The following is a 21,538-nucleotide window of genomic DNA, read 5'->3' as shown; positions in this document are numbered from 1 at the left end:
ATAGTATCTCTATGTGTGCATACATGTGCCTATATAGGTATACATATGGTATGTCTCTAGGTATATTTGTGTATGTATATGAGTGTGTATCTGTTTATACATGTATGTGTCTATATAGGCATACGTGTGTATATGTATTATGTGCATGTAAAATGAATATGTGGTTATAAGGGGATATGTTGTGCATATATGTGGGTATATGCAATATATGTATCATGTGATATGTATATATTTTATATATGCATTTACATATATTTAGTTTGATAATATAAGCACACAAGCATGCAAATCTCTCATATTTATATGTCTGTATCCTCACATAACTATACACACAAATGTTTACATATAAATATATGTAGATATTTAGGTAGGAAGCTATAGGACAATATCTTCAAAAGATGTCATTTCAGATAAAACTTTCATTCAACTCTCTCAGGGAAAGTAGCAACCTCAGACCTTTGATTTCTGAAAAAAGAGCCAGTGTACTCAAGGTTATCAGTGCCAATGAAGGGACTCATTGTCCTAGATAAAAGAAAACTGTGAATAATTCATCTGACTGGAAGTTTCTGGAAGACAATGTAAAGAGGCACACGAATAATTTACGGTATTAGCAGGATAAAATTACATGGGGACACACTGTTTCCCTTGATAGAATGGAAGCTCTTAGAAGGCAGAAATATTCTGTCTCTGCTTCTGGATCCCCAGCACCTAGCATACAGCCTGGCATAGAATAGGTGTTTAATAATTGTTTGCCATTAGACTAACTTAGGAGCCAACACCTGCCCCTTAAGATGTTAAGAGTCCAGGGGCAGCTAGGTGGCGCAGTGGATAGAGCACTGGCCCTCAAGTCAGGAGGACCTGAGTTCAAATCTGGCCTCAGACCAAACACTTGACACTTACTAGCTATGTGACCCTGAGCAAGTCACTTAATCCCAATTGCCTAAAAATAAAAAAAAAAATTTAAATTAAAAAAAAAAAAGAAAAGATGTTAAGAGTCCAGAGCACTGATTGGTCTGGCTGACTAAGCCTTTTGGAGCTCATATCACAATGTGCATCAGAACAGTACAAATACCTGGCGGCGATGGAACAGCTCAGAGACAGAGGGGAAGAACAGGCAAAGGAGTGTTTATAGGTATGGGTTTTTGAAACAGATGACAATAGCTCCAGATATACAACACTTTATAGCTTATAGAGCATTTGTTTCACAACAACCTTTTGAAGTAAATAGGGCAAGTATTATTATTATCACCATTCTATAGATGACATAAAGAGAGCCAAATTGAATGACTCAAGGTCACCCCGGTAAATGTCAGGGCTCAGTCTACCAACTCAGCATCCTGCTGTTTTCACAACACCACAATTCATTGCCTAGAGCTGAGAAAAATGGCAGGATATTTTCAGGAGTCACTTAAATGCATCAGGGCATCGATGCTGCTGTTAAGTCAGAGAAGGTGAACACTGACCTAGCATTGTGTGGTGGAAGGAGGGCTGCATGCGGAATCAAAAGACCAGGGGCCAGGTCCTTATTCTGCCAACTTCTACCATTATGACTACAAGTAAGTCACTCCATTGCTGTGGGCTTCAGTTTCTTCATATATGAACTTAGAGGTCAGATTCAATGACCTCTAAGGTCCATTTCAGTTCTAAATCTATGATCCTATGGCTAGATTGGGGCTGCTAGATGGTACAGTACATATCGTACCGGGCCTGGAGTCATGAAGACCTGAGTTCAAATCCAGCCTCAGACACCTACTAGCTGCCTATGCAAGTCACTTGACCCTGTTTGCTTCAGTTTCCTCCTTTGTAAAATGTGCTGGAGAAGGAAATGGCAAACCACTCCAGTATCTTCACCAAGAAAACCCTCAAATGGGTCATGAAGAGTCAGACATGACTGAAAAGACTGAACAATAACAACAAAAAGGATCCAGATCATTACAGTTTACAAAATTAGTTTACAAAATAAATTTTACAAAATTTATTACAAAATAAATATATTTTTAAAATATAGTAATAATATTAAGTAATAATAATATCCACTGAGGTATCTCAGTGGATAGAGTGCCAGGTCTAGAGTCAGAAGATTGATCTTCCTGAATTCAAATCTGGCCTCAGACACTTAATAGCTGTGTCACTCTGGGCAAGTTGATTAACCCTGTTTGCCTCAGTTTCCTCATCTGTAAAATGAGTTGGATAAGGAAATGGCAAACCACTCCAGTATCTCTGCCAACAGAACCTCAAATGGGACCACAAAGAGTCAGACAACTGAAAAAACATCTTAATAGCAATGACAACAAAAGCCATATTATTAATGAGAAATCAATGGCTTGGGTGACCATCTCCACCTCTCACATATTGGAAATCCATTCTCGGCTATGCTCTGAGAAGACAGGACGCACTGTATGACTGTTCCATGATTACTCCCCTTCTGAAACAGCATCTCCATTATTAAGCACTATTAGTATGAGTATACAAGAAGTCTATGAGTGAAAACTAGGCTAAACAGAAAGAAAAGGGACATGAATACCATTTTATCACCCTTATGTAAAAGGTATAATGACAGGGCCAATTCTATGAAAACTTAGAAATTGAAGTGGTTTTCTTTCGCAAAAAAGAAATACTTCAAAAACATGCCCAGTTTTCATTATTTCTTCCTTTAGCCCATGGCTTCTGAATGGTGAAATGGACACTTTAATTCTCTAGCTAAAGACACAATGAAACGGCCTGCTGGCTCCCTTAACCGAATATTTAGTTTTCAAGGCTGGCATGCATCAAATAAACCATTATTGTATCCTTGTTTTTAGAAAGGGCAGCTGTTCTGTTAGGATATAAAGCCTTAAAATAAGGAGGAAAGAAAAGCTCGAGTTAACAGTTCAATTATCAGCAAGCTCAATGAAGGATTACTGTGAATACAGATGGAAACGGTCTGCAGAGGAATGTCATAGGCAGAGGGACAAACACATCATGTGTCCTATCCAGCCAACATCTGTTCAACTTCTGGCTCCACACTCAGAGCTCTGGAAGACGTTCACCTTTTCCACTTGCTCCAAGTTCCTGTAGTGACTAGGTGCTATACCAAGAGAATTAGAGGCTACATCCCATTCCAGACTTCCAGGAGCTCATTTACAACGAGTCTATCACCATAGAAAGGCAGTGCGATGTAACAGAGAAAAGACCAGCCTTGCAGTCAGAAAGATCAGCTTGGACAGACTTCAGGAGATAGTGGAGGACAGAAGGGCCTTGCATGCTATAGTCCATGGGGTCATGAAGCGTTGGATACTATTGAACAACAACAAAAGCAGCTCCATGACCAAGTTGGCACCCCAGGCAAGCCTCCACGATGATGATGTAGAGATGGCTTGCAAATCTGCACCAATGGATGGAGTTTCAGATGAGTTGCTAAGTTGAATTGATGGCAGTAGTTCCCACTTAGGAAGTTTCACACACAATGATTCGTGGGTCCAAACCAAAAACAAAACAAAAAGAAATAAAAAAAACCTCTTAAATTTAGGAAAAACTGTATTCAAATCAGGACATGTTTACTCTGGTTAAATTGACATCTGGCCCTCAAAAGCTACAACTGTTGGGCAACAAAGCTACCTCTACTCCATTGCTTAAGCAGCTGGTAATAGGTGAATGATTGCCCCTAATAGGCTGCTAAGTGCATCATCAGAATAAGGTTTGATTTATATAGTGAATGAAAGTCAAATTTATCCATTTTTTTATGCTCTGTGATAGATGGAAACCACTTACAATTTTAAGGATCTCTTTATACTAAACATAAGCTGCTTTCTTTCTTTGGCCTGCCTTTGTCCAATCCATTTTAGACACAGTTCTGGGTTTTGCATCCTTCCAGTAAAAGTCAGCAGAGTTAAGATACAAGTTATCTCAGGAAACCTCATATGGTTGTCTTAGGTAAGCCATTATTTAACTGGCTTACTCAATCTCATGTTTCCAACATTGTGGTCCAGTTGCATATATAGCAAGCCTCTTGGTTAGAGGGGAGGGGGTCACTGTACAGTCAGTACCCAATGAGAGATTGCTGGTATGCTTTTCTATATCATAAAAAGCATCACAAGATCACAGATTTAGAGATGGAAAAGATCTTAATGGTTGCCCAGTTCAATTCTCTCATTTAACACATGAGATAATTGAGGCTCAGTGTTATAAAGATAGATAATGTCATGGAAGCAAGAAATATGAGTTGGACAGACTTTAGGAGATCGTGGAGGATGGAAGGAGCTATGGTCCTTGGGGTCATGAAGAGTTGGACATCAGTTGTTCACATGAGTGAACAACAACAAAAGTAGCAGAGGCAGTATTTAGACCCAGGTCTTTATGATTCCAGGTCTGTTGCTCCATCCATTAAACCCAGCTGCCTGTCTGCTATGATATACAACAGGGGAAGCTTCCAAACTCTGGGATTCTTCCAGGCAGTTCACAGAATCTGAAAATTCCTAGGTTGGAAGAGATCTCAGTGAATGCTGAGCCCAACTCATGTTGGAAGAAGAATCCCCATTACCACACAGCAGCTACGTGGTCTTCTGACCTTTTCTGGAACAATCTGTTGCCTTTCAACGCAGCCAATTCACCTTCTGGACCGAAGTTTTTCCTCACTTTGAGCCTAAAATTACTTCTTTGAAATCCGCCTCCTTCATTCCCTCCCCTCATCATTGTTTCTATTCCTGCCAAAGAGATCAAGTTGGATATCTCATAAATGTGACTGCCCCTCAGATATTAAAGCCCTCACTAGATCCCACCATCCTCTCAAAGTATTACTCTATGTCTCCTCTCTTTGTCAAACTCCTCAAAAAATTATCTACACTCAGTGCCTCCACTTCCTCTCCTCTTTTTTCTAAAACCTCTAAAATTTGGTTCTGAACTTACCATTCAACTGAAACTGCTCCCTCCAAAGTTACCAATGGGCTCTTAACTGCCAGGTCTAATGGCCTTTTCTCAGTCCTCACATTGATCCTTGACCTTTTAACATTTAACTGACTGACTCTCCCTCTCTCTCTCCTTCCCTGTTTTTGTGACACTGTTCTCTCTTGGTTCTCTACCTATCTTTCTGGCCAATCCTTCTCAGCCTCTTTTGCTAACTTATCATCTATGCATGTACCCCATTACCTTTGCCCTGGGCTCCTTTTTCTCTCTACTTTCTCTCACTTGGTGATCTGATCAGTTTCCATGGGTTCAATGACCATATCTACACAGATGATGCAAACACACGCATTTATACATATATGAATGTATATACAAATAATACCACACAACATATATGTGTATGCATACAACATATATATGCATAACAGATGCATGCGTGGCTGTACACAACATGCACGTGCGTGTGCATAACACATAGGCATGTGCACACACAACATATATGTATGTGTGTATACACACACTTTTACAAAGATACATACACACATCTTTAGTCCCTTTCTTGAGTTCCAAACTAGGTAAGAGTGGTGCGGACTTAAACCAGAAGAGTATTAATGGTGACAAAAAAGACAAGATCTGGCTACTGGCATGTGGAGGAAATGGGGAGAAATGAGTTAAGGATAATACACTAAGATTGTGAACTTTTGTGACTGCAAGGATGGTGATACTCAAGGTTGTAATAGAAACTTTGCAGAAGGAGTGAGTATAAGATGATGAGATCTGTTTTGGACATGCTAAATTTGAGATGCTTAAGGGACGTCCAGTTCAAAATGCCTAGTGGGCAGTTGGTGATATTAGTCTCTACAGATTGGAAGAGGGGAGAATCTTGAGGCAGGGAGATAAGTGATGAGGCTCTTACAATAGTTTGGAAAGGGTGGGATGAATGTCAGAATATTCCAATATTGTACATATAGTGCAATGAAACAGTGATATAATTGGAATCATCAGACCTAAGCTAGACTTCCATTTTCTATGTGTGACCTTGGGCAAGTCACATCACCTGTAATAGCTCAGGCAAAAAGTGATGAAGGGGCAGCTAGGTGGTGCAGTGGATAGAGCACCGACCCTGGATTCAGGAGGACCTGAGTTCAAATCTGGTCTCAGACACTTGACACTTACTAACTGTGTGACCCTGGGCAAGTCACTTAACCCCATTGTCTAGGGCCCTCCCCACAAAAAAAGTGAAAAAGTAATGAAGACCTAAACTTAAATGGTGGCCTTGTGTATAGAGGAAAGGTAAGAGACACAAGAGACATTGTGGAGAAAGAAACAAGATAGCAGAAACATAATAAAAGCTTGTTGACTGAAAACTATCACATTTCTCCTGAGTCTTCTCTTATCCAGGCTAAACATTCCCAGTCTCTTCAATTCTCATTTGGTATGAATTCAGGGTTCTTCACCATTCTAGTTGCCCTCCTCTGGATGCTTATCAATGTTCTTTGTAAAAATGCCCAGAACTGACCACAATACTCTGGATGTAGTCTGACTATGGTAGAGTACAGTAGGTCCCCCTTCCTCTTGCCTGCAAGCTACCCCTTCTCAATCTAGCCCATGACCACATGAATTCCACCATACTTATACTGAGTTTGTAATCCATTAAAACCCCTAAATATTTTCAGATACACTAAAAGTATGGTGTAGTGCATAAAGCACTGAATTTGGAGTTAGGATGCCTTAGGTTCTAATTCAGCATCAAAACTCGTTACTACTCAATTGTTACAGTTGTGTCCAACTCTTTGTGACCCCTTTTTTGGGGGGTTTTCTTGCAAAGATACTGGAGTGGTTTGCAATTTCCTTCTCCAGCTCATTTTACAGATGAAAAACTAAGGCAAACAAGGTTAAGTGACTTGCCCAGGGTCACAAAGCCAGTAACTGTCTGAGGCTGGATTTGAACTCTTGAAGATGACTTTTCCGGATTCCAAACACAATGCTCTATCCACTCCACCACCTAGCTGCCTCCAGACACTCATTAGCTGTAAGTAAATCACTTATCCTCTCCTCACCTCTAGAATGGTTATAATATAAAAGCATCTACTTCACAAGATTATTGTAAGAATCAAATAAGATAATACATGAAAAGCTTTGCACATCATAAAACACTATATTAATATAAGCTATTACTTTTCATCTTGTCCTCATTTTATAAATGCAGTTCAGATAGAAATGGTCTTGGAACAAGTTACTATTCTGCTGTTACTTCTTTCATATTTAATGTTCCAAGGATTATTGCATAGATGGATAAAATACTTGCTTTTTTGTAAGTGACTAAAAGTTCAGGTTCATCTTCTGTAGGTTCACAGAAAGTGTTTTGTGGATGACAACAGACAGGATAGTGGACATGATATGTACCTCTTCCTATTTCTACATGACTGATTTCTTCTGTGAGGTCCCTATACTTTGAAAGGTTTTTTATTCCATTTAGCTTGGAGATTATGAATATTTGATATGGTTACTGCTATTAAAATGATGTTCTTCAATTTTTACGGCTCACTGTTATGTGTAGGATTTTTTTTTTGCTTTAGGCAATTTGGGTTAAGTGACTTGCCCACAGTCACACAGCTAGTAAGTGTCAAGTGTTTGGTCTGAGGCCGGATTTGAACTCAGGTCCTCCTGACTTCAGGGCTGGTGCTCTATCCACTGCGCCACCTAGCTGCGCCTATGTCTAGGATGTTGAACAATAGTTCAGTCTGTGAAAATAGTCCAGTTCTGTCAAAGTTAATTGGCTAATGATCCAGGATATTTTGAAGTCTATATTTATAGTGTGGAGATTTATCTGTCAGTCCATGAAAGACAAGTAGGCATTTCACGTATAACTCCAGCCACCAGATTGTGTCTTGCTGGGTAATTGGTAGGTGCTAAATTTTTAAAGCCTGCAAAAATGGGCTGCTCGGCTACTATCACCTCCTGGCATAATTAGCATAGATCAATAAGTTTGCCCTCCTTAAGGATAACCCATCTGTAATTCCTGGTGGCAATGACTTGGTCTTGAATTGCCACCATAAACCCCTCTTTCCATATCTGTACAACAACCATTTGTTCAATGCATGTGTATTGACACGTTGTTGGTTGAGTTCATATGGATTCAACTCATGGCAGGCCTTTGGATTCCACTTTTGGGTCTTATTCATTCCAGAGACTCCATTTGGAGGTAAACCACTTTTCATTAGGTCCAGCAAATCTGATGGTATATACCTATTGTCGACTTTTACTACTGATCAGTAAAGTGATGTCTGCTGGTTCTAAAAGGATTTCTGTAAATTTTTAATCTTTTTTCTCGTGTGCTCTGAGAAGTCTAAAAATTGTCTTCTTCCGTAACGATGAGAAAGTACCAATCTTTCCGTAGTTGCCTTAGGATGATGGACCCCAGGTCTCATTAATATCTTACAGGTTTTTGTTAGAATATTTTTCCAAATCTGTTAGCTTTGGAAACATTTTATGGTTCTGAAAGTATCTTAAGGCTAGTATTACAATGATGTGAATTGCTTTAAAGTGTTTTTCCTTAGAAGCTTTAATTTCACTATGACAGTAAGTCCTAACTTACTAAGTCATGGCTTCTTCCATGATAACTTTATGCTCAATGTATTTTTACTGGAAGAGACCAAGGTATTTATAAGTATCATTTATCATCATTCAATGTGAAATCTGAATTCAAGCTTGAAGCCTTCAGTCTCTCTTTTTACTTGGTATGCATTAAGAACTTTATGCTTATTGAGTTCAAATGGCATCCTTTGAAAAAAGTTCCATTAGACCAAGGATTCTTAATCTGGAGTCCATGAAGTTGTTGTTGCTTTTAATTTGATAGTTGTGTTTCATTATAATTGGTTTTCTTTGTAATCCCATATATTTTATTTTGTGTGCATTTAAAAACATTCTTCTGAGAAGCAAACCATCAGCTGCATAAGCTTTCCAAAGGGGTCCAGAATACACACACGAAAAGGCTTAAGGAACCCCTGTTAGATAAAGAAACTCTTTGATGTGTTGTTTTTCCTCTTTTTTTTTGATAGAGCCATATATCTCAAGATTATACATATATATACACACACATACATACATAAAATCAAGTGATTAATATTTGGATATGACTCCCTCTTTGATTTGGAAGACATACTCAATTCTATTTAGGCGAGATGATAATGTGTTTATGGCCAGGCATAGGAGATGGAGCCAAGATGGCCGAGTAAAGGCAAGGATTCACCTAAGCTCTCCCCTAAACCCCTTCAAATATCTTTAAATAATGACCCTAAACAAATTCTAGAACAGCATGACCCACAAAAAGATGGAGTGAAACAATTTTCCAGCCCAAGACAACTCAGAAGGTCATTAGGAAGGGTCTGTTGCACCAGGGTGAGAGAGGAGCACCATCGACTGCAGGCCACACCAGTGCAGCCCTGGCCCCAGCAAAACAGGAACAGGCCTTAAGGTGACTGAATCAGTGGCAGCCCTGGCAGCATCCAACTCTCTCAGCCCACAGGTGGTAAGGTGATTGGATCTGGGTCACAGCCCGGGGTCCTAGTCCTATTGCAAGGAGGAGCACTAGCACATTCGAACGTGCAGCGACAGGGGAGCAGGGATCCTGGTCATAGTTCCAGGGTGGAGAAGAGTGCTTGTGCTCACTCACAAACCAGTGCACAGTACAGGAGAGTAGTAAACACACCTCTCCCTAGATCATACCACCTTGGAAGAGTCAAAAACTTACAGGTCCCCAGAACTACCTCTGAAAATAGCTGCACATAAAACCTGAAGCTTGGGTCAGTGCCCCCTCCACCCTGGAAGCAGAGCCCCACTTTAGCACAGAGTTAAAAGTCAATAAATAGACTGGAAAATGAGAAAATAGCAGAAAAAATTCTGACCATAGAAAGTTACTTTGGTAACAAGAAAGATCAAAACACTCTCAGAAGAAGACAAAAAGTCAAGACTCCCTCATCCAAAGCCTGAATTGGTTTCAGGCCATGGAAGGGCTCAAAAAGGATTTCAGAAAATCATGTAAGAGAGGTAAAGGAAAAACTGGGAAGAGAAATGAGAGTGATGCAAGAAAATCATAAAAAAAGAGTCAACAGCTTGGTAAAAAAGGCAGGCACAAAAAAATACTGAAGAAAATAACACCTTAAAAAACAGAATAGGTCAAATGGTAAAAAGAGGCACAAAAACCCAATGAAGAGAGGAATGTCTTGAAAAGCAAAATTGGTCAAATAGAAAAAGATATACAAAAATTCACTGAAGAGAAGAACTCCTTAAAAAGCAGAATTGGCAAAATGGAAATGGAGGTACAAAAGCTCACTGAAGAAAATAATTCCTTAAAAGTTAGAATTAAGTAAGTGGAAGTTAATCACTTTATGAGACATCAAGAAGAAAGAACAAAACAAAATCAAAAGAATGAAAGAATAGAAGAAAAATATCTCATTAGAAAAACAACAGACCTGGAAAATAGATCCAGGAGAAATAATTTAAGAATTATTAGACTACCTGAAAGTCATGATCAAGTAAAGAGTTTAAACAGCAAAAAAATTATCAAGGAAAACTGCCCTGATATTCTAGAACCAGAAGGTAAAATAGAAATTGAAAGAATTACTTCCTATGAGATTCCAAAATGAAAACTTGAAGGAATATTATAGCCAAATTCTAGAGCTCTCAGGTCAAAGAGAAAATACTGTAAGTGGCCAAAAAGAAAAAAATTCAAACATCGTGCATCCACAGTCAGGATAACACAGGATTTAGCATCTTCTACATTAAAGGATCAGAGGGCTTAGAATATGATATTCAAGAGGGCAAAAGTGCTAGGATTACAACCAAGAGTCACCTACCCAGAAAAACTGAGTATAATCCTTCAGAGGAAGAAGTGGGCATTGAATGAAATAGAAGACTTCTAAGCATTCCTAATGAAAAGGCCAGAGCTGAATAAAAAATTTTGACTTTCAAATACGAGATGCAAAAGAAGCATAAAAAGGTAAACAGGAAAGAGAAATCATAAAGGATTCAATAAGGTTAAACTGTTTATATTCCTACATGGGAAAATGATATTTGTAACTCCTAAAAACTTTCTCATTATTAGGGCAGTTATAAGAAGTATACATAGACAGAAAGTAGAGGTGTAAGCTGAATGTGACAGTATGATTATATAAAAAAAATAAAATTAAGTGATGAGAAAGAAGAATGAACTGGGAGAAGGGGAAAAGGAGAGACAGAATGGGATGAATTATCTGACATAAAAGAGACTTAAAAGAGATTCTACAGTGGAGGGACAAATAGGGGAAGAGGAGAGGGGGTACATGAACCTTACTCTCAAAGGAATTGGCTCAAACAGGGAATAATACACATACTCAACCGAGTGTAGAAATCTATCTTACCATACAGGAAAGTAAAAGGAGAAAGGGATAAGAGAAGGGTGGAGGGAGAGCGAAGCTGATAGATGGGAGGGCAGTTTGGGGGAGGTAAAAGTCAGAAGCAAAACACTTTTGAGAATGACCAGGGTAAAAGGAGAGAGAGAGAGAGTAGGATAAACAGGAGGAAAATAGGATGGAGGGACATACATAGTTGGTAATCATTACTGTGAAAAAAAAAAGTTTTTGCAGTGAGTTTCTCTGATAAAGATTTCATTTCTCAAACACAGAAAATGGAGTCAAATTTATGGAAATAAGAGCCATTCCTCAATCGACAAATGGTCAAAGATAGATATAAACAGGCAGTTTTCACACAAAGTAAACAAAGCTACCTCTAGTCATGAAAAAAATGCTCTAAATCACTACTGATTAGAGAAATGTAAATCAAAACAACTCTGAACTACTACCTCATGCCTGTCAGATTGGCTAATACGACAAAAAAGGAAAATGACAAATGTTGGAGTGGATGTGGGAAAATTAAAACACTAATGTACTGTTGGTGAAGTTACATACTGATTCATCCATTCTAAAGAGTAATTTGGAACTATGCCTAAAGGGCTGTAAAACCATGCATATCCTTTGACTAAGCAATACCACTACTGGGTCTGTATCCCAAAGAGATAGAAAACAAAAAGGAAAAGGACCTATGTGTACAAGAATATTTATAGCAGCTCTTTTAGTGGTGGCAAAGAATTAGAAATTGAGGGGATGTCCATCAATTGGGGAATGGCTGAACAAGTTGTAAATGATTGCGATGGAATACTATCCTGCTTTAAGAAATGATAAACTCTCAGAAAAACCTGGAAAGATTTACATGAACTGATGCAAAGTGAAATGAGCAGAACCAGGAGAACATTGTACACAGTAAGGTGAAGCAGAACTCGTCTAAGGGGCTTAAAATATCTCCCTGAAAGATTTCATATTTTATATCCATTATTCTAAACATTATGGCCTTGGTGGCAAGTTTTAAATATAGTAGCTTTCCATGTGAATGCCAAACACTCTAGAGTTCTTACATTTGGCTCTGTTTTGTGTAGTGTGTGTAGGACATGAATATGCCATAAGGGCAGAACTAGATGGTCAAAGGCTTTGAGATCATCAACAAAGGCAGCAGAAATGTTCAAATGTTTGGGGTGGGAGGGTGTTCAATAGTTACCAAATTGAAGATAAGCTGTTCTTTGCACCCCTGGAATTTTGTGGCTCACCCTTTCTTGCTCCTCAGCTGATATTAGTAATACAAGCTGTGCATGCTTTCCAAAGAGCACATTAACAGGCTTCTATTTGGATGGGTCACAGCTGCTGTCATCCTTTGGTAGCTGATATGTGATACCTTCAATTAAGAAAGATGGGATCAAGCCTGAGAGAAGGGTGGTAATTTTTTTTTTAAAACAATTCATGCACCACTGTGAAACTTTTGATCCAGTAATTGTGGACCTTAGTGATCTAGTTTTACTGAGAAGTTAGGTTTCGGTCCCTTCCCTTGATATATTTGTTTTATCTTTTAGATTAATAGTGCAGAAACTTTCAGCTTGGGGATTGATCCAACTTGCTTTTTCCCTCCCTCCCTGTCTCTTTTCCCCTTTTTCTTCCTTCCATTCCTCCTTCCCTGTTTTGCTTCCCTTCCCTCCTTCTCTGTGCCATAGACCTAGGTCAGAAGAAGTATATGAAAGATGTGGTGACAGAGATGACAGGATTTGACATCTGATTGGATGCACGGTGTGAGTAAAAAGTTAAGGATGAGACTGAGACTGGACTGGTAGAATCACGGTGTCCTTGCCAGTAATAGTGTGGCTTGAGAAGGGTGGGCTTTGGAGGGAAAGATGATGAACTGCATTTTGGTCATGACGAGTCTGCAATTTCTTTGGGATGTCTAGTTTAAAATGTTTGAAAATAAATAATTGATGATGCTGGAATGGAGCTCAAGAGACAGATGGGGCCTGGATCTAAATATCTGGGAACCGTAGACATGATCATAAACCCATGGGAGCAGATGAGTTTCTCCCTCTGCTTCATCACTCAGTAACCTCTCTTCCCTTAAGGTTCATGCTGTTCATATCTACCATCCGATCAAAATCCTGGTAGTTGTTATCTACAGACCCCCCAGTCTCTTCCTTCCTTCCTCAATGAGTTCAGTACCTGGTTCACAATTTTTCTTTCCTCTCCAACTCTTGCCCTCCTACTAAAGGACTTCAATATACATATTGACTCTCTTTCAAACACCCCAACCAGTCAGTTTCTCAATCCATTCATTTCCCATGAGCTAATCTTCCACCCCACTTCAGCCACACATAAAGATGGTCATACCCTTGATCCTGCCATTGCCCACAAATGTATCACTTCTGTGTTCAAGAATTCTGAAATCCCCTTAGCTGGCCATAATCTATTGGCTTTTCAACTCTCCCTTTGCCTTCCCTTACAAAAGCCTACTCTTCATTTGTACTGTGACCTCCAATCCCACGGCCTCTCAGTTATCTCCCAAGCCATCTCCCCTACACTAACCACTCTCTTCTCTTTTCTCCATCTTGACCCCTTGGTGAACCAATTCAACTCTACACTGTCCTCTTCTCTTGAATCCCTAGCCTCCTTATATCTGCGGTTACATCCAGCCAAGCCTCAGCCTTACTTCACTCCCACCATTTAGCACCTATGCTCCTATACACATGCGCTGCTGAACGAAGATGAAAAAAAACATGCAATCGTTCTGAGTAGGTCCTCTCAAATTTATGATACACAATTTCAACTGGGCCTTACTTGCTGCTAGGCAATTCTATACTATACTTCTCTTTTAAACTCACTAAACCAAATTCTCCACAACAGCGCTCCCAAACCTTTTCATTCCTCAAAACTCCCAAAGTCCCCCTTCTACTCACCTTCTAAGATGAGAATCTTACCTTATATTTTACAGAAAAAATTGAGACCGTTTGCCATGAGCATCCTCTTCTTTCCTCTTCCCCACCTCTTATCACTCAGTTGCAATCTGCCATGACCTCCTTCTTTACCCCGTCTCAAATGATGAAGTGACCTTACTCTTTACCAAGGCTAACTCCTCTTCTTGTGATCCCATTTCATCCCATCTCCTCTGTTAATCTCACTCACTTATTTTCAATCTTTCTCTGTTTACTAACTCATTCCCTACTGCCTACAAACACGCCCATGTCTTCTCTATTCTAAAACAAATCTCACATGTTCCTTCCGTCCCCTCTGCCCTTTCCATCCTCTATCTGCCCTTTTTAGCTAAACTCCTTGAAAAGGCCATCTACAATAGGTACCTCCACTTTGCTCCCACTCTATTCTTAACTAACCCCATACAGTCTGGCTTCTGATCTTATCATTCCACTGAAACTGCTCTTTCCAAAATTACCTGTGATCTTAGTTGCCAAATCCAACGACCTCTTCTCTATCTTTATTCTCCTTGACCTCTCTGCAGCCTTTGACACCGTCAATCACCTGACAGCATCAAGTGATATTCTTTTCTCTGTAGGTTTTCAGGATGCCACTTCCTCCTGGTTCTCCTAATTATCTGACTGTTCCTTCTCTGTCTCCTTTGCCAGATCCTCTTCCAGATCACACCCTCTAATTGTAGGTATCCCACAGGCTTCTATTCTGGACCCTCTTCTCTTCTCTCTCTATAGTACTTCACTTGGTGATCTCATTGACTACCATGCATTTAATTACCATCTCTATGCTGATGATTCTCAAATCTACCTTTCCTGCCTCAGTTTCTCTGCTGACCTCCAATCTTGCATCTCCAACTGCCATTCAGATATCTCAAACTGGATGTTCAGTAGATATCTGAAACTCAATATATCCAAAATGGAACTCAAGATCATTTCCCCCCAAACTCCCCTCAACCCCATATGCACACATATACATACCTTCCCTATTGCTATAGAGGACAATACGATCCTCCCATCCCTCAGGATCATAACCTAGGAGTCATCCTGGATTCTCCACTTTCTCTCACCCCCTCCATATCCAAGCTTTTACCAAGGTCTGTTGATTTCATCTTTGCAACATCTTTTGAATATGCCCCCTTTTCTCCTTTGACACTGCCACCTCCCTGGTACAGACCCTCATTGCTGCACACCTAGATTATTGCTAATATCCTGCTAATGGGTCCACCTGCCTCAAGTCTCTCCCCACTCCAATCCATCCTTCATTTAGCCACTAAAGTGATTTCCCTAAAGGACAGATCTGACCATGTCACACACAGACAGACAGACAGACCCACACACATACACACACACACACACACACACACACACACACACACGATAAACTCCAATGGCTTCCTATTATCTCCAGGAGAAATACAAAATGTTCTGTTTAGCATTCAAGGTCCATTATAACCTAGACCCTCCTACCTTTCTTGTCTTTTTATACCATAACCCCCTCCCCAATCTATACTGTTTGATCCAGTGACACTGGTCTCCTGGCTTTTCATGAACAAGATATTCTATCTCTCAGCTCAGTTCATTCTCTCTGGCTGTCCCTCAAGCCTGGAACACTCTCCCTCTTCCACTCCAATTACCAAACTCTCTAGCTTCCTTGAAGTTCCAACTAAAATCCCATCTTGTACTGGAAGCCTTCCCTAACAACTCTTAATTCCAGTGCCCTCCCTCTGTTAATTATTTCCTATTTATCCTGTAGGTGGCTTGTTTTGTAATATTTATTTACTTGTCTCCCACATTAGATTATAAGCTCCTTGAAGGCAAAGACTCTCTTGCACCTTTTTGTATCATCAGTGCCTGGTACACAGTAGGTGCTTAATAACTACTGGTTGATTGATGGCAAGTCCTGGAGGACACAGTGGCAGGGCAGATGATAAGTCTTTCAATTTCTATTTTACCCTCTGGTTCTAGAATATCAGGGCAGTTTTCCTTGATAATTTCTTGAAGGATGATGTCTAAGCTCTTTTTTTGATCATGGCTTTCAGGTAGTCCAATAATTTTTAAATTGTCTCTCCTGGATCTATTTTCCAGGTCAGTTGTTTTCCCAATGAGATATTTTTTCATTCTTTTGGTTTTGTTTTATAGTTTCTTGATTTCTCATAAAGTCATTAACTTTCATTTGCTCCATTCTAATTTTTAAGGAAGAATTTTCTTCAGTGAGCTTTTGGACTTCCTTTTCCATTTGGCCAATTCTGCTTTTTAAGGCATTCTCCTCGTTGCCTTTTTGAATCTCTTTTGCCATTTGGGTTAGTCTATTTTTTAAGGTGTTATTTTCTTCAGTATTTTTTTGGGACTCCTTTAGCAAGCTGTTGATTTGTTTTTCATGATTTTCTTGCATCACTCATTTCTCTCCCCAGTTTTTCCTCTACTTCTCTTACTTGCTTTTCAGAATCCTTTTTCAGCTCTTCCATGGGATTGATTCATATTCTTCTTGGAGGCTTTGGATGTAGGAGCTTTGACTTTGTTGTCTTCTTCTGGTTGTATGTTTTGATCTTCTTTGTCACCAAAGTGAGATTCTATAGTCTGACTTTTTTTTTGCACTGTTTGCTCATGTTCCCAGCCAATTACTTGACTTTTAAACTCTTTGTTAAGGTAGGGGTCTGCTTCCAGTGTGGAGAATGTAGTGGTCTATGCTTTGGGGGTTTTGTGCAGCTGTTTTCAGAGATACTTTTAGGGACCTGTAAATTTTCAGTTCTTCCAAGGTGGTATGATCAAAGGAGAGGTGTTTACTCCTTTCTTGGCCTGTGCTCTGGTATATGAGTGACCACAAGCACTCTTTTCTGTCTTGGAACTGTGAGGAGGATTCCCTCTCCACCACCACGCCAAAGCTTCTCCTCATACCAGGACTGCCACCAGATCCAAGCACGGGCAAAGCAAGAGAATTCTGTCTCAGCACCAGCAAAGAGATCCCTACAATCCCTCTCCGATCAGCTGCTTGATCCCCCCACTATCTGTGGGCTGAGAGCTCTGGAAGCAGCAACCTCCCTGGGGCTGTGCCAGGACTGAGCCTGGGACCGAGCTTGTCTCTCATTGAGGTCCAATAAACCTTTCCTACTGCCCTTCTAAGTTGTTTTTGGAATTCGTGGTTTAAGAAGTCTGGAAACCGCCATAGCTTCCCATGATTCAGTCCCCTGACTGCTCTAGGTTCGCTGAGGTCTGGTCTTTGCCTGTGCGCCCACGCTGAACTGTGCTCCTCTCCCAGCCTGGTGCAACAGACCTTTCCCATCAACCATTCAGGTTGTCTTGGGCTGGAAATTTGTTTCACTCTATCTTTTTGTGGGTTCTGCTGCTCTAGAATTTGCTTAGAGTCATTTTTTACAGGTATTTGGAGAGGCTTGGGGGAGAGCTCAAGCAAGTCACTGCTTTTACTCCACTATCTTGGCTGATGAGAAGTCCTAGAAGATCTCCACCTCACCAGATGGCTGACACTCAGTTCATTCAAGTGCTGTGACCACTTTTAGTGGTCACTAGATATTTCATTTTTATCAACAACATCACAGACCTCGAATTTGCTCCCTGTTCAGATAGATAGAGCTCAAGTAATCTTCAAGTTGTGCTTCCAGATCCATCTGTCTACTCAAGCTTTAGCCCAACTGGCATCCTTATAGTCCCTCAGTTTTTGATATGGATAAGAACTGCCATTTAGAATTTACTTTTTATAATATTTCTAAAATATAAATGCTCAGAAGTGCCCCACCAGTGCAGCCCATGCTGAGGTCCTCATGATGAGAAGGAGGCTATCCTAGGGTTAAATGAGAAACGCAACTTTTTGAGATAAATAAATGCTGTGTCAATAGAGAGCTCTCATGTAAGATTAAGCAGATGCTAATGGTATTATAAACAGCATTTATATCACAGCAGAAGGTTTGCAATTATTAGTGAAAGGCATGAAAGGAGGCCAGTCTACTTGCTTGCACGGCTCTACTCTAGTTAAGAAGATTAATGGCACCATGAAACAGATGTAAAATGGCAGCATTACTTATCTGTGATGTTATTTTCAGGATACTTGAGTGCTGTCTATTTAACAAAATGAAAACTCTGGCTGGGATCCATTATGGCAGATGCTTTTTTGATCAAATAGGGATACTCAGACTTGGGAGAATAACTTCCAAGGGCAAAAATTGATGGGTCATCCAAAGTTCATGGGGGCTAGCCTGAGCAAACGAGTTATTCAGAGAAAGAGCTCGTAGACTCTATCTCACAAGTTTGATTTTCTTTCATTGTCACATGGGCATTATACCTTAACATGTCGGAATAATATATGGCGTTACAGTGCTCCTACTCCATTGCTGATTTAAAAAAAAAAACAACTAAATTCTTTTTGCTTTATATGAAAACTGATCATTTATACTCCCCCAAGTCAGTACATATATTGTGGGATCAAGTGAAAGAAACAGAGAGAGAGCAGTTATTCCATTAGGAGCTAGTTTTTTTTTTTTGTTATTGTTGTTTTTACAATGTAAACTGGGGCATCCATCACAGTATGTTTCATATTTGGGAGCTTATAATATGATATTCCGGCTAGTCTAAACTCAGTCTCACTTGAAAAAGCTGAAAAAAATGACTCACATTGAAGTCCCTGGCTTATTTACTGGTAAACAAATCTTCAGAGTCACAGCCCTTCAGGTAATGACTTCACTGAATGCTGAGGGAATTACACCAACCTCTATTTGGAAATAGGTAAAGATAATTTGCCTTAGAAATAACAAAAAGGCAGCCTCAAAGAATGTGAGGGCACACTTGGAGACTTTTATGAAAGTTAAATGTTGATGGATCGAAAAAGAAGAGTATCTAGTAAAGGAAAGAAGATACAAATCAAATGGATAGCTGTCAGTTTGACCCTTACTAAATGCATAATGCTAAGGTATTGCTTAGAAGCTTCTTGGTATGAGGCACAGCTGGCTGTGTTTGAAAATATGGATACTGAATCAGGAAATTCAACCAAAGGCCAATGGAAAATGTCAGAATAATGGCAAATAGAGATTAGGAAAAGAGCACTCTTCTAAAACCAATTTCTTTTCACCATTGAAAAAAACATTTAACATGAATAAGTCTGGGCAGCTGAGGCAAGAACCAAGAGTCATCTAGAGAAAGTTTCAACAATAGACAGGCCTATTTCAAATGCATTGGTCATAATAAAACATTATAGTTAATGACTGTGGAACTGTGGGACAACAGAATGAACTTGAGGACAGGGGCCATTTCATTTCTCTCTTTGTATCTCCAGTGCCAAGAATTAGGGCCTTGAATCTGTCACATTCAATTGAATTCATTGCATGCCATGAAGAGACTCCAAAAGACTAGGACTTTGAGTAAAATAAATGGAAAAGAAATGAGAGAGGTTTCACTGGACAAAATGCTTACATCTTGAAGCAAAAATGTGTTAAAGCTAACAGCAACGCATGCCAGCCAAGGAACCGAGTTATACTGGGTGGCTATAAATCGTCTAGCTGTGACTGATGAAAGTAGCATTGAATTAAATAAAGAATTGAAAGCCTCCACCCGTAGCACATACAATCTACAATTACTGTCAGAAACATTTCAAAGTTTGGGCAAAATATATCCACAGAGATTTACAGTTATAAATGATATTCAAGTTCTACATGAAATTTCATGACAGAAGATGGCAACATTTCCATAACCAACCATACGAAGAATTATCAGTCAATTTCAGGTTTGTCTCTCCATGCTTTGGAAATCAGTGACTGCAGCAAGAATTAATCAATACTTTCCAATCAGTCATATCTTGACAGAAGAGCAAGATATGTGCAAGAAAATAATTTTAGGTTTTAAAAGGGGGAAAAAAAGCTACCTTCCTACATTAGTAGTCCATAGAGTTTTATGGTCTTAGAAATGTCTTAGCCATTTTTTCCTGTTTATTTTTGAGCTTCATTAATCAAGACATTTTGTGAACCAAGACAGAACATTGGGATCTCCCATCTCTTCTGCATATGGATGATGAGAACATAAGTGCCGAATGATAACTTACTTTAAAAGCAGGTCTGTAATAGTATATAATTGAGAGGGATCTGGTTTGGACTAGTATATCCTTTCAATAATTCCAGGGAAGATGAGGAACTTGGGCAATGCATCTCAATGGAATGAAGATTATATAACAGAAACCCGACGAGTATTAGGTATATGAAATTGAGCAATGGTTTCCAAATTAACTACACAAAAGATTAAAAAAAAGCATCACAAAAAACTACCAGGGGAGTGTTGTGACACTGCTATTGTTGTGACATTGTGACAAGAACTCAAACTACCAGAAGCTAGATTCATTAATACATCAAGAACCTATGAGTAAATAAGTATGGACACTCCTTCTACCAACACATGCCCACATCCCAGCCTGTCCATAACTTACAGTCTTAGAGAGTCGCCTGAAGCTCAGAGCTCAAGTAAAATGCTCATGGTCACACAGCTAGTAAATATCAGGAGTTATGAATAACTAGGTAAAGTTTGCCTCCATGCCCTCTTTTTTCTGGGTCCTTTTATTTCAGTACCCTCCCCGATACTTAGGCACCAGGTTCTCTCACCTACTCAATTTCTCCTGTCCTGATCTGATTCAAATCATTCAGACCTAAGGTCTTAGGAGTTTTATATGCCACCCCTCTCAGCAGGTTTTATATTTGAAGACAGGGCATGCACAGGGAGAAATGTAGAATAGAGAATAGTAACTTTGGCATTTCTTACATCAATTGATCAACATTTTTCTATTCTGAAATCATACCATGCAGGCAAGTGCCTGTGCTTTAAGCAATCAGATCTGCACCTTCATGTTCATTTATGGATTCTGTTTTGTGTCCACCTTCCGATGAGCTCACAAGTATTATAGCAGGTCCGCTAAGATTTCAAAATATTACCTACACAGGACAGTCACTAAATTATTTTTAGGGAAAAGGATTATTGGGAGATATGAAGACGTGATGAACAAAAAGGTAGACACACACCAGAAAATGTGAATCCATTTCTGTCCAACTACTCGGTGGCTGCTTCTGAAGTTGCTGCCAACTTGTTGGCATGCCCTGGCTTTGCATGTTGGAACATCCCCAGCCACGTGCAAAATCTATACTTATCTTTTAACTTGAAAAATAAGGCAGCTGAGGTCTGCTTCAGGTTGGCAGTCGATGCAGCAAAATATGCTTCCCAAAAGGCAGAGCACTATCTGATCCAAAATAGAAAAGAAAAACCAAAACCAAAACCCCAGAAGTGGTTGAGTTTGAAGAATGCAGCTATAAACACAGATGAATCTAATAAGGGGTGGCATGA

The 21,538-nt window shown here is 39.6% G+C and overlaps 1 protein-coding gene across 4 annotated transcripts in view; it reads right to left on the bottom strand.

Moving 5' to 3' along the window:
• The window catches only part of GRIP1 (glutamate receptor interacting protein 1), a 790,436-nt gene that overhangs the window by 59,625 nt on the left and 709,273 nt on the right, over positions 1-21,538 (bottom strand). The window lies entirely within an intron of this gene.

Source organism: Vombatus ursinus, unplaced genomic scaffold (assembly GCF_900497805.2).
Source record: "Vombatus ursinus unplaced genomic scaffold, bare-nosed wombat genome assembly UNPS02010320.1, whole genome shotgun sequence".
NCBI classification, from domain to species: Eukaryota; Metazoa; Chordata; class Mammalia; order Diprotodontia; family Vombatidae; genus Vombatus; species Vombatus ursinus.
Note: the sequence above shows the minus strand (reverse complement) of the source record. Positions and strands in the feature narration are given on the sequence as shown.